Genomic DNA, 12,316 nt, shown 5'->3' with positions numbered 1-12,316 from the left:
TAATGTCCTTTCTTATAATGTCCCTTTCTTATAATGTCCTTGTCCCTACTTTGAACAATCTTATTATCAGATTTGAGACCAGCTTTTTTATCCTTGGATACAGGATACAGGATGGAGTCTTTGGATTAACTTCTACAATGTTAGAATATCTGTTCTTGGAATTATTGGTAGAATTTTTACCTGAAGGCCTTTTTGTTTTGTTTTTAGTTTTTGGTGAAATTTTATTTTATTTTAAAGTTTATTTATTTATTTTGAGGAGAGAGAGAGAGAGAGAGAGAGAGTGAGCAGGGGAGGGGCAGAGAGAGAGAATCCCAAGCAAGCTGGGCACACTGTCAGCACCGAGCCCCATGTGGGGCTCGATCTCACAAACCATGAGTTCATGACCTCAACCCAAATCAAGAGTCAGACACTCAACCCACTGAATCACCCAGGTGTCCCTTTGTCTCCTTGTAAAAATGCACTTATTTGTTTTATTAATTTCTGCTGGTATCTTATAACATTCCTTCTACTTTGTTCATGCTTATTCCTTTGCTTTTTTTTCTCTAATATATTGATTTCAATAATAATACTATGCATTTCCTGTCAATCTTCTTTGCTAATGTTAGTATAATTCTAAATGTCTTTATAACTCTTATTTTGAGAAGTAGTATTTTTATTATCATTTATGTCTAGGTGTATTCTAATTTTTATTTTTATTTATTTTTATTTTTTACTTTTTCTACATCCAATGTGGTGCTCAAACTTACTACCCCGAGATCAAGAGTCATATATTCTACCAGCCAGGTGCCCTGTATTCTAATTTTTTTTTTTTTTTTTTTTTTAAATTTTTTTTTTTCAACGTTTATTTATTTTTGGGACAGAGAGAGACAGAGCATGAACGGGGGAGGGGCAGAGAGAGAGGGAGACACAGAATCGGAAACAGGCTCCAGGCTCTGAGCCATCAGCCCAGAGCCCGACGCGGGGCTCGAACTCACGGACCGCGAGATCGTGACCTGGCTGAAGTCGGACGCTCAACCGACTGCGCCACCCAGGCGCCCCTCTAATTTTTATTATACTTTCTTCTGTGAATCATAGGTTCTGCACAAGTTTGCTTTGAGATACCCTGACATACATTATTTTTAAAAATAGATAACAATTTACTTGCACTCTGGTCAGAAGAAATAGTCTGTGAAACCCATGGTGATTTGTCTTATGGTCTAGATAACAAAATCAATATTAACAAAAGTTCCAATATTAGTCAATGTTCACAGGTGAAGTGTTCTATATATGTTTTAAAAAAAAATTTTTTTTAATGTTTATTTATTTTTGAGACAGAGAGAGACAGAGCATGAATGAGGGAGGGTCAGAGAGAGAAGGAGACACAGAATCTGAAGCAGGCTCCAGTCTCTGAGCTGTCAGCACAGAGCCCGACGCGGGGCTCGAACTCACGGACTGTGAGATCATGACCTGAGCCGAAGCCGGCCGCTTAACCGACTGAGCCACCCAGGCGCCCCTATATATGTTTTTTTAAATCAAGATGTTTTATAATTGCAACATTAAAGTAGCCTATATCCTATTTCTATTCCATATATTTATGTCATAGTTGCTGAAAGAGATTGTCCTAATGATCTCCCACAATAATAACACATTTTTCATTTCCACCTGTAATTGTCAGTGTTCGTCTTCATATGTCCTGAAGCTCTGAGATACAGACACGCACACTGAATTTCACATGAAGGTATTTAGAATTTTCCTGGGGAAACTTATCTATTGTCATTATGTTTATATTTTTATGTTTGATGATAATTTTGTCTTAAAACTCTACTTTGTTCTAAGTTAATACATGTTTTCTTTGCTCTTTTTGCTTTGGTTAAACTTGATTTTGACTTTGTTTATCCTTGTGCTTTCAACAGCTCCGTGTTTTGCCTCATTCACATGTGGGTAAAAACTCGAATAGACATTTCTCCATGGAAAATACAAAAATAAGCATGCGAAAAGTTGTTTGACATCAGTGATCATTAGGGACATGCATATCAAAACTACAATGAAACAAACAAACAAAAGCTACAATGAGATACCTCTTCACATCCGTTGGGCCGTCTACTAAAAAAAAAAAGAAAACACAAGGTAATAAGTATTGATGAGGATGTGGAACAATTTGAAGCCTTGCGTACTGTTGGTGAGAATGTAAAATGTACAGTGGCAGGGGCAAATACTATGATGTTTCCTCAAAAAATAAAAATAGAATTATCATATGATTCAGCAATTCCATTTCTGGGTGTTTACCCCAACGAACTGACAGTGAAGCTTTTTACACATCAATGTTCATAACAGCACTCTTTACAGTAGCTAAAAGAAAGAAGCAACCTAAATGTCCATCGAATGATGACTGGATGAGCAAAATGTGATGTGTACGTTCAATGCGACATTATTGAGCCTTAAAATGAAGGAAATTCTGACCCATGCTCCAGCACGGATCAACACTGAGGACGTTGTGAAATAAGCCCGTCGTGGAAAGACAAATACTATGTGATTCCACTTAGTCAAAATCGTGGATACAGAAAGCAAGCTGACAGAGGCTGTGGAAAGGAGAAATGGGAAGTTATCGTTTAATGGGAAGGGAGTTTCAGCTTTACAAGATAAAAAGAGTTCTGGAGACGGATGGCGGCGATGGTTGTCCAACATTATGAACTCAACTGTTCACTTACAAATGGTTACTATGATAAATGTTATGTTATGTGTACTTCACAATAAAAATGGGGAAAAGGGTATGACATTTCCCAAATTGATTAATCACAGAAATGTCCCCGAGAATCGGCTCGGCTAGCGGCCCCCTAATGACCACAGGGAGCTCTGGAGGTTTGGAAATGGTGTTTGGACAGGAACACTAGAGCCTGACCCTAAAACCGGGTGGAAACAATTTCTCCTAAGCTCTCAAATGATCTCTTTAGTTCCGTTCAGAAGGTGACACCAATACATTTCGTACTTTATGGGATTAGGGAGACATCCTCCCCCCATCACCCTGATACACACACACACACACACACACACACACACACACAGGGAGAGAGGGAGAGGGAGAGAGGGAGAGATTACTTCCTTTCCAAAGCAAGAAGTATTACTTCTCTCTGGTTAGCTTACCTAGTTGGCCTTCAATTCCATGGGAGACACAATGCTTCTCCCCACAGAGTCCAGAGAGATGGTTTAGAGAAGGCCCATCCTTCCTCAGGAACTTGATCTCCCCCACATCAGGAGGCTCCATGGAGACGTAAACACCTACACTGGATCCTTCCACCACTAGGGCACGTCCTAGAGGAGAGCTGGAGCCATCCTAGATGCCATTACTACACCGTCCCACACTGTGGATTCTTTAAGCCATTCTGAAGTGAGTACTTGGGTATTTATATTTGGGTAAAGCCCACTTGGACCTTTTCGTATTCTCAGGTTTGCCAGGCAAAGGACACCTTCCTGCACATGGGACAGATGGACATAGGTGGCAACGGACATCTCGAAGGCCCATCAGACAGACAAGTGCATCATTTCTTCCTCCTCACCTTCCTCCTCCTCACTTGCACACACTGGGAGGCTCCGAGGGAATTGTCATGGGAAGTAAATCCATGCTTCTTTGTTGAAGGAAGCAGAAAATTCAGAAAACAAAAGGGTAAAAACCCCAATGAAAGGAGCATGCACATCTGTTAGGAGAAATGAAACAACACACATCTCACCAAGGACAAGCATTTGGAAGGAGGAAAAGACAAATGTTCAGTGGGAAGTGCTTTGAGTAACTGGAGGCAAAGCTTAGGGCAACTGCAATGACTCCAGTGGAGTAGACTTGGTCTGTCTTTGAATGTTGAAGAGGTGAGTTTCAGAAGGCGGAGAGTCAGGGCCAATGGCAAGCCTGCGGGGACATCTGCAGACTGATGCCCATGACACGCGGATGGCAGAGAGGCCGTGGAGAGCAAGGGATTACACAGCGGGTTTCTATGCTGGAATCAAATAACTCTAATTGCATTTAACAGAAGATTTTAGCGTGGGTAGCAGAGGGTCAGTTAATAAGCCAGCTTACGGCCAAGAGCTGGGGTTTTATTAAATTTTAGAGGCAGTACGGAGACACTGTGAGACCCTGTCAAAAGAAGTCAAGATCAAAATGAGGCCGGTTGAAGATAATTCTTTCTGTCTCTGCCATGTCGATGGAGGTTCTGAAATACTAGAAACAGGAAAGGGCTTGAAAACTCTCTCTGGCAGGTGACAGGAGCTGGGAGTCAGGGAGAGAAGACTTGACCATGAGAGTGGACACGGATGGAGGAACTTCAAAAACAAACAACCAAATAGACAAACAGAGCCAAGTGTGATGGGCTGAGGACAGAGAGAAATCATTCAAAGCCTCACGGGGGGAGAGAGAATGGTGACCTTCAGTGGAGACCTCCAAAGAGTGTGTAGGTCTCTGGCTACATGGCTGAAGTTTGTGGACGGGGAGACGACGTAGCCACGGGTTTGTCCACTCACTTAGTGTTACCGAGGGCCACGCATTGCACTTAGAAGCAAAGTACAAGTATGTGTAACGAAAATTAGCCCGTGCCTTCCAACCGTTCATGGTCTAGAGGAGCACATAGGCAGGTGACTGGCCTGTGACAGCAGGAGTCTACAGAGCTATGATACAGCTGAGGGCAGGGTCCCAGGGAACCTCTAGGAGCAGTGCCTTACCAGCTTGGGGATTGGGCTGGGGAGGAATGGCTCCTTCAGGTGCTAGGGGAAGGGACACCCTCTCTAGGGTGGTCGATGCCCGCGATTGTCGCTCTCAAGTAGGACTCTGACGCCGGTGCCTCAGGAAGGCAACGCTTTGCGTCTCCAGCAACATCCATGTCAAATGACTGGAACACGCATTTTCCGCAGGTTGCCTTTTGACAAATGAGCCTAGAGACGTAGAGCCCAGAGGGCACAGAGGGGCGAGCACGGTGTGTCGAGGAAAAGGGGGGCACGGCAGCACTAAAGCCAAAAGCCGGGCTTCCGGCCCTGGAAGGCTGAGATGCAGGACGCCGTGTGTTCTGGTTAATAGGTTAATATTCTAACCCTTTAGGTATCTCAGGGTACCACATGACAGACACGATTTTGTTCCTGATCCCCGCCCTGGGCGTCTGCTGACTCACGATGGGGTGCTGCTCCCCGCATCCTGAAGTTGTTTCTTCCCTTAGTGCTGCGGCCAAGACCCAAGATCACAATACAGATCTCGTGAGGATGCCACACACACTCGCCCCACGGCCACACGGCAGGGCTCCCGCCTGGTGTCCCCTCCTCGCCTTTCCTCTCCTCCCGCGGGTCTGGTTCTCCACCAGAATTCAGGGACGTGGTTCCCCAGCTGCTCCTTTTCTGTTCAGAAAATCAGCCCTTCATTTCTTTCCTTTCCTAATTTATTACCATCTCATTGAAAAATGAGCCAGATTGCCCCTCCCGTCCCTCTGCCTGTAGTTGCACGGAGTCTTTCCGATTCGGTTCTCTATCCCCTTCACGGGTATGTATTCTGAGCCCGTTACAGAAATTACGAGGAGGAAGGGGTTGCTGGCTGACCTGGAAACAAGCACTCTATCTACAAGCGAGCCACAGGGTAAGAATAAATGGTGAGAGATAGAAATGTCTGGGAAATGTTGGTGGCCCCTCTCTATTTTTAGTCCCTGGAGGCAGGGCTTGAGTCAAGGATTCAGGAGGAACAGTTTAAGTGGGAAAAGCAGGAGTCTCTGGTAGTGGCTGGGGACGTGGGCAAGGTAGAGGGGGACAGTCAGCAAACTGCATCATCGACATTAACCCCACGGAGGCGCCCCAGGAAAAGTCGTGGGACAGACACCCGGGGTGATCGCGCTTACGGGGGGAAGACACCTGCCGGGCGCCCACGGAGCCTCCTAGCAGCCTGAACTTGGGTATGTTCCCGAGGAGTGCTAATTCCTTGCACTTTGCTGTCTGTGTGCAGAGTGACTGTCCCTCCCTCTGGAAGGAGCTCCAGGTCCCTGAGATGCACACACTGTGGGAGTGGTGCCAGGATGTGCGCCTCTGGACCCCGTTGAGCGCTGGCTGTGTGGTCACCATGCGCCGGGCCTGGGGGAAGTCTGGCCACCTTGCCTCTCCCTGCCCCTCCCTTAGCTGCTGGGGCTCCAGGCCAACCACCAGACGTCCAGGGCCACAGCCTTCTTGCGGGAAGAGCCACACAGTCCTTCCACCTTTGAGCTTTGTGCAAATCCATGTAACAAAATGTACTTCTTCCTGGGTCTCTGAGTTCCTCGTCTCTAGCTCTCCTGGCTCAACGTCGGCCACGCTTTCAGAGCGCGGAATTTGTATTCCCACACGCGGGAAACTGCCGCTGGAAGAACAAAAAAAAAGCAGAGAGAAGACAGGACCGTCTCTTCCGCAGTCAAACGTTACCCCACCACTCTGCAGACACATCTGCCCACCCACAGCTACCCTGTGGTCCCCTGGCCGTCCTCCAGCCTGAGTGCCCTTCCAGATCAGTGTCCCCTCTCACACCTGTGTTACTGACACCTGCTTGTCTACGGTCTCGGCCAGATGAGCTGTGGGCTGTTTTTAGAACCACAGCGTCTTTGCAGCGGGCCGGGTGTAGATGTGTGTGTCTTGTTGTCAGGCACCGGCCGGTCATGCGTCTTCCACACCACACCCCGAGACTTACCCTGCAGGATTCCAACACCCCATGAAAGGACATACTATACGTTGCAGTAAAAATGCCTTTTCTGTCCGGATTAAATGTGTCTACAATCTTGAAGCCGGAGGGAGAGGTGGCGTTTCCCCAAGCCCTTCTCTGTTCCTCCAGGGCACCAGCTACCCAGTGTTTCCAGCCTCCTCTGCATTTTGGTGTGAGTAGGGGACATAGTCCTGGCCAACAGAGCACTGGAAAGTGACAGGTACCACTTCCAGGAATGACCCATAAATCTCCATCCCTAGGTGCCCCAAGGAGGACAGAGCCCCCAGATGGAAGGAAGCTGGGTACCAGCTCGCAGAAGCATCTGATTGGACTTCTGATGACTGAGAATCAACTTGGGTTAGGCCGCCAAGGGCTTGGGGTCCTTTCAGTTGCTGCGTTAGGGAGGGCCTGCAGGAAACAGATGGCATTCTTCTCTAAGGCGGTCTCCTCCTGAGAAAAGGCTGGCGTTTCACGACCCCCTAGGAGGTCCCAATTGACCTGCATGTCTACAGCAGCACTTTCTTCCCTTTGCAAATTCCCTACATGAAAGGAAACTCTAAAACCTACCATCAGCAGGTTTTCCCTTTTCTTGAGTAATTTCTAGCTCTTAATCCTTCTTTTCAGGACCCATTTCTATTAAATGCAGCCATCCTCCCGTGTTCACGCATTCTGCGGGCGCAGGCGCTAGGCCATCCATAGAGATGGGTAGTCCTACATTGCTGACTCTACCTACTGATTCCCCAGAATAGTGAGCATCTGTGCGTAGCTGTTAAATAATGCAATTAACAACCTGCCTTATGCCGGGCTCTGTGCTGAGCATTGTGCTACGTACTTGCAATTAAAATTCAAATAAAACATAGTCTCTCACCTTCTGGAGTTTGCAGTCAATAGTACACAGCGAGAGGCTGTCGAAATCTTGAAAGTCATCTCGCCCTGGTTCAGACCTGTCTGTGTTCCTCTCGGCTGCATAATAAAAGGGAGTTATATACATTCTTAGGGTTCTCAAGAATCCACCAAGAGTGAGCATTTGGGGGGAGAGCAATACGGTCAATTGTTTTGTAGAATCGAATGACATCAAGTGGGCATACGCCCTGGCACATAGCAGGTGCTCTGTGCAGGGAAAGTACTATTTTCAGTGGTTGGGAAGTAGACGGGTATCCACTCATGTCTGCTGCGGGAGAATGAGTGGAGGGGGGCAAGTGTCCAGCCTGGAGGTCAGGAACCATCTGGAGAGAAATGGCAGCTGCATCGAGTTTAGGAGGTAAGTGTGAGTTAGCTGGACGGAGGAACAGGATGAGAAAGGTCGTCCCTTTACAAAGGACAAGGGAAGGACGTGAAATGCCCAGAAGCCACCATGGGGCATCCCTGAGAAAGATCTGAGTAGATGTCACCTCCTTCAGCGCAGGGAGCAAGGGCGGATAAAGGCGGGGCAGGGGACAGGTAGTGATGCACCGAGCCAATCTGGCCGGGTCGTTAGCGTGTCACAAGGGCGTAGGTGCAGGGGATCCAACCGTAACACCGGTGGCACCTGCCCAGGGCCTGTGGGGGAGAAGGGTCCCTGCCCCTCACCAAACACGGACCCCAGGCTGCAGGAGGACCCGCCCCACTGGAGGCTGGAGGAAAGGAGGCGGGACACGCGGGCACCAAGGGGAAGCGGAGCAAACCAGGAGAAGGAAGTCTTGACGCCCCGGAGCACAGGACGCCTTCCTGGCTGGGTTAGTCTGCTTTTCAAATCCAGCAAGAGAAAATAAAAGGAAATTTCATGGAAGATTTACATGCTGATCGCTTTGAAGCTCGAGGCCCTTTTCATGCCTGAATTTGTTCCATTTGGCGCCCGGAAGGCCAGAGATCCTGACTTTCCCTCCCCCTCTGCTTCCTGGCCCAGGACGCCTTCACCCCGCTGCTGCCCTGGGGCCCCTCGAACCTCTGAGCACCTGCGGCTGCGAGGCTTGGACACCACGGGGCCTCGTTGTCCTCTCCCTGCAGCCTCTTCCAGGGAGACACCCCTCCCTGCAAAGAGGTACCACACACGTGCTTTGGAGCCTCTGGCCACAGTTGTTGGAAAGCGGTTTCCAGAAACTAGTTTTTTTTTTTTTTCCTTAATTACTTTTTACTTCATGTTTGTTTGTTGTTAGGAAAATAATACATGCTTGAAACGTGACACTGGTTTCCCCGGGCCTTGATCTGCTGCCCCGCTGCCTTCCCCTGGGCCCCGAGATGCACAGTCATGGCCGGAGTGGCGAACATCAACGAGAAGCACCGAAAAGGTCCAAGCACCTTTCTGGATGCTTCCTTCTGATTACACTCTGTGTGGAAACGGCTCCTGGAGACTCCCCCGGAGACGGACTATGGGAAACCTTACCTGTTCTCAAATTCATGTCCTTACCGTGCCCTTTAAGGGACCATCCATCCCCTCTGTCCCTCAGACTCCTCTCCCTCTTTTTCTAAGTGCAGCTAGATATTGTGTAAACATGGCGACTGCTCTCATCTTGGACACTTGGGGTGAATTGTGCTCCGCTGTGCAGACCTGTGTCCCAGGACCCCAGACTGGAAGCATTTTTCATGAGGAGGGGCTGCCTTCTACCTGTAGTGAGGGCTGACCTTGTCCTCTGCAGCCCCGGAGGACAGGAGGGCAGGAGCAGGAGGCTGGTATAATTGGACAGATCACTGGTGGTCTCAGAAGCAGGACCTAAAGCAGTCTGCGGTGACAATAAACGAGGATGGGACTTGTAATGAAGGTAGGAGTGGAGTCCAATATAAGCGAATGTTTAAATGCATGATCTGATTGCCAAATAGAGACGCGACCAGATAAATAATAACTCGAACAAGAGTAAAATCGATAATAAAAAATAAAAATAAAACAAATCATTAAAAAAATCATTATCAGGCACCTGGGTGGCCTAGTTGGTTGAGCACCCAACTCTTGATTTCCGCTCAGGTTATGATTGATCCCAGGGTGGTTGGGTGCAGCCGCGAATGGGGCTCTGAGTTCATGGAGCCTGCTTGAGATTCTCTCTCTCTCTCTCTCTCTGTCTCTCTCTCTCTCTCTGCCTCTGCCCTTCCCCTACTCATGCTCTTTCTTTCTCTCCAAAAAAAAAAAAAAATCACCATCAGAATTTACAACATTCTGAGAACTAACATAATAGAGCAGGCATCCCCCCAACACATGCACACGGGAGCTGTGTTGATTTCCCATCGTGGCCGCCAAGGCATCCCCAGCATCAGGGACACGTCCAACCGTGGTTAGGGTGGTGAGCTTTGGAGACATGGTGTTACTCGCCTGCTGTGTGACCTCAGGGAAGCTACCTCATGTCGGTTTCCTGCTGCCGAGTGGGGGTAAATATGGTGTGCACTATACAGAGTTGCAAGGATTATTGAGAGAAGGTGCACCAAGGGGCTGGCGGTGATATGGTGCGGGGGGAGGTGGCACGTGCTCAGACCGCTCTTGTCCCTCCTGACCTGGGCAGGTGCTTTGCTGCTCCGGGTCTCAGGCACCCCGTCTGCATGGAGGACCAGTGTGACGTGAAGGTGGTGGACGAGGCATGGGCTTCGGGACAGATGGTTCCTTCAGGAACAGTTGTCTCTGGGCAAAGTCACAGACTACGTTCTCGAGCAAGTTCAGCAAACACGTTCCCAGCCCTGCCAGCTCCCCGTGTGAATCCTTCACCCCCTAAGATGTCCCCTCCGACACCGCGGACGAGGCCCGGAGTCAGGACAAGGCCAAATGGGAAAGTCCACAGTTTCACGGTCTCAGGTGTGCCCTTATTTCTTCTCTCACCTTTCGTGGGTGTTTTGGAAAATTGCTGGAGCCCTTTGAGGCGCCCATGATGTCCCAGAGAGACGTCATGCTTCTCTGTTCCAGGTCCCAGGTGGGATCAGAGCACATGCGACCTGCATTTCCCTTCAGTGTCTTTGCCGACCTGGGATGCTTGCTCGCACACAGCCTAGTGCATGTGGTTGGCTCCCCTCCCTCTCAAACAGCCTTAGCCACTTAGTGAGCTGGTCTGGGGGCCCCAGCCCACAGGACCAGGATGAAACGGGGCATAAGGGTTTTCTGTCCGTGACCTTCTTCTCTTTGGTCACCCTGTTTTCCTCGCTTGGAGATCATTCCGTGCCCCAAGCCCCCGTCCTGGTAGGATTGAGATTCTTCCCCCTGTGTTAACCTGTTTTGGCCAGTGTTTGGGTTCTCAGGGGCCTGCTGTGATGGATTCTTAAGATAAATATGGAGCCTGTTGGGTCCTGGGAGCTTGCAGCCGATGGGTCTTCCTCTCCCCAAAAGGAAACGCATTGCACATCCACACGTACAATTGCAGTTCTAAACAGAAAAGTACTGGACTGAATGACCAGATATTAAAAACACAAACCTCTCAGAACGTAGCCCATCTTATAAATGGCACCGCGTCCTCCTATGAAGCTGAGGCATTCCAAGAATATTTCCACCTTCCAACCGCGGAGAATCTGCCTTCTTGCCTTCTGGATCATACGTCACTTCTGGATCGTGGCAACAGAAAAGCATTTCCAGCTTTTGCGCCTCATTTGACAAGTCATTCCGTCACCCCCTCATCCCTCACTCTGGTAAAACGACTTTTCAGAAAACACGAAGGAATCGAGAGCTTTACTTTTTGTTGAAACAATAGTCGGGTCTCCTGGCCGTGCGTCAATGTCATCCCACATGGGACGCAGAGCTCGAAGCCACTTGGACCGCATCACAGCAAAGCGGGTTAAGGATCACTCAGGGAGGGAGTAGACCCCGCTCTACTCGCTACAAGCTCTGAGTAGAGCGTGGAGGCCGCACTCAGCTAAGGGTTAGGAAGGGCCCGGGTGAGGCTGATGTGCCAGGGTAAGGCTGAGCTATCCGATAGTTGCAAAAGCCACCCGCCTAAAGGCCGGGGGTCACACTTCCAGTATGCAGGAAGTCCCCTGCCACAGGGTGGCAAGAAACAAGTTGTTCCTTACTGGGCGGAAGGTGGTAAATTTGGGAGCACCTTGGTGTGCCTGTGCCCACGTCATGTGGAGGGGACCATGCTGGGCGGTGAAACTCAAGAACTGCCTCTTGCTTTTGACTTTGTGGCGTGACCTTGTGCACATGATTGAATTTCTCCGTGGTTTCACTTCAGTTGCTGAGCCCTACCTCGTTGCCCATTGAAGAGCTCTGGCCCAGGGCAACCGGGGGACAGCTTCAGCTGTGACATTGGACACACACTGTTGTCTTCAAGTGTGATTCAAGACTCGTTAGGTCTGGGTCAACCTGGCACCCGCCCGATCAGCGATCCTGGTTTGTAGAATAATCCCAAGTCGAGTTTCCCCATCGTTCTTGGTCCTTCTGATTGTTTATCTCCATTTCCTTCAGTTTGTGCGGAAACTCTGTTCTTCGACTGAGACGCTCAGATGAATGAGGAGAACAGGGCTCGGAGTCAGACCCCGGGGCTGGCGTTCTTTGATTTCCAGTTAACCATTCCGCAATCTGTAAATACATAGCGTGTATGATAATATTTGCCTTACAGTGTCGTGTTGGAAAGTATGGTGGTGTTTGTTAAAACAGTTCACAAGCTCACGGTGATTCAGTACTACCGTCAATTGATATTCCTGTTTTATCTTTCACTTGACTTTCACCCTTTCGCAAACAACCCTTCCCCGAAGGCAAACAAAGAG

The sequence above is a fragment of the Puma concolor genome, chromosome A1 (genome assembly GCF_028749965.1).
Source record: "Puma concolor isolate L17-30 chromosome A1, mPumCon1.1.hap2, whole genome shotgun sequence".
NCBI classification, from domain to species: Eukaryota; Metazoa; Chordata; class Mammalia; order Carnivora; family Felidae; genus Puma; species Puma concolor.
This window is presented reverse-complemented; position numbering follows the sequence as displayed.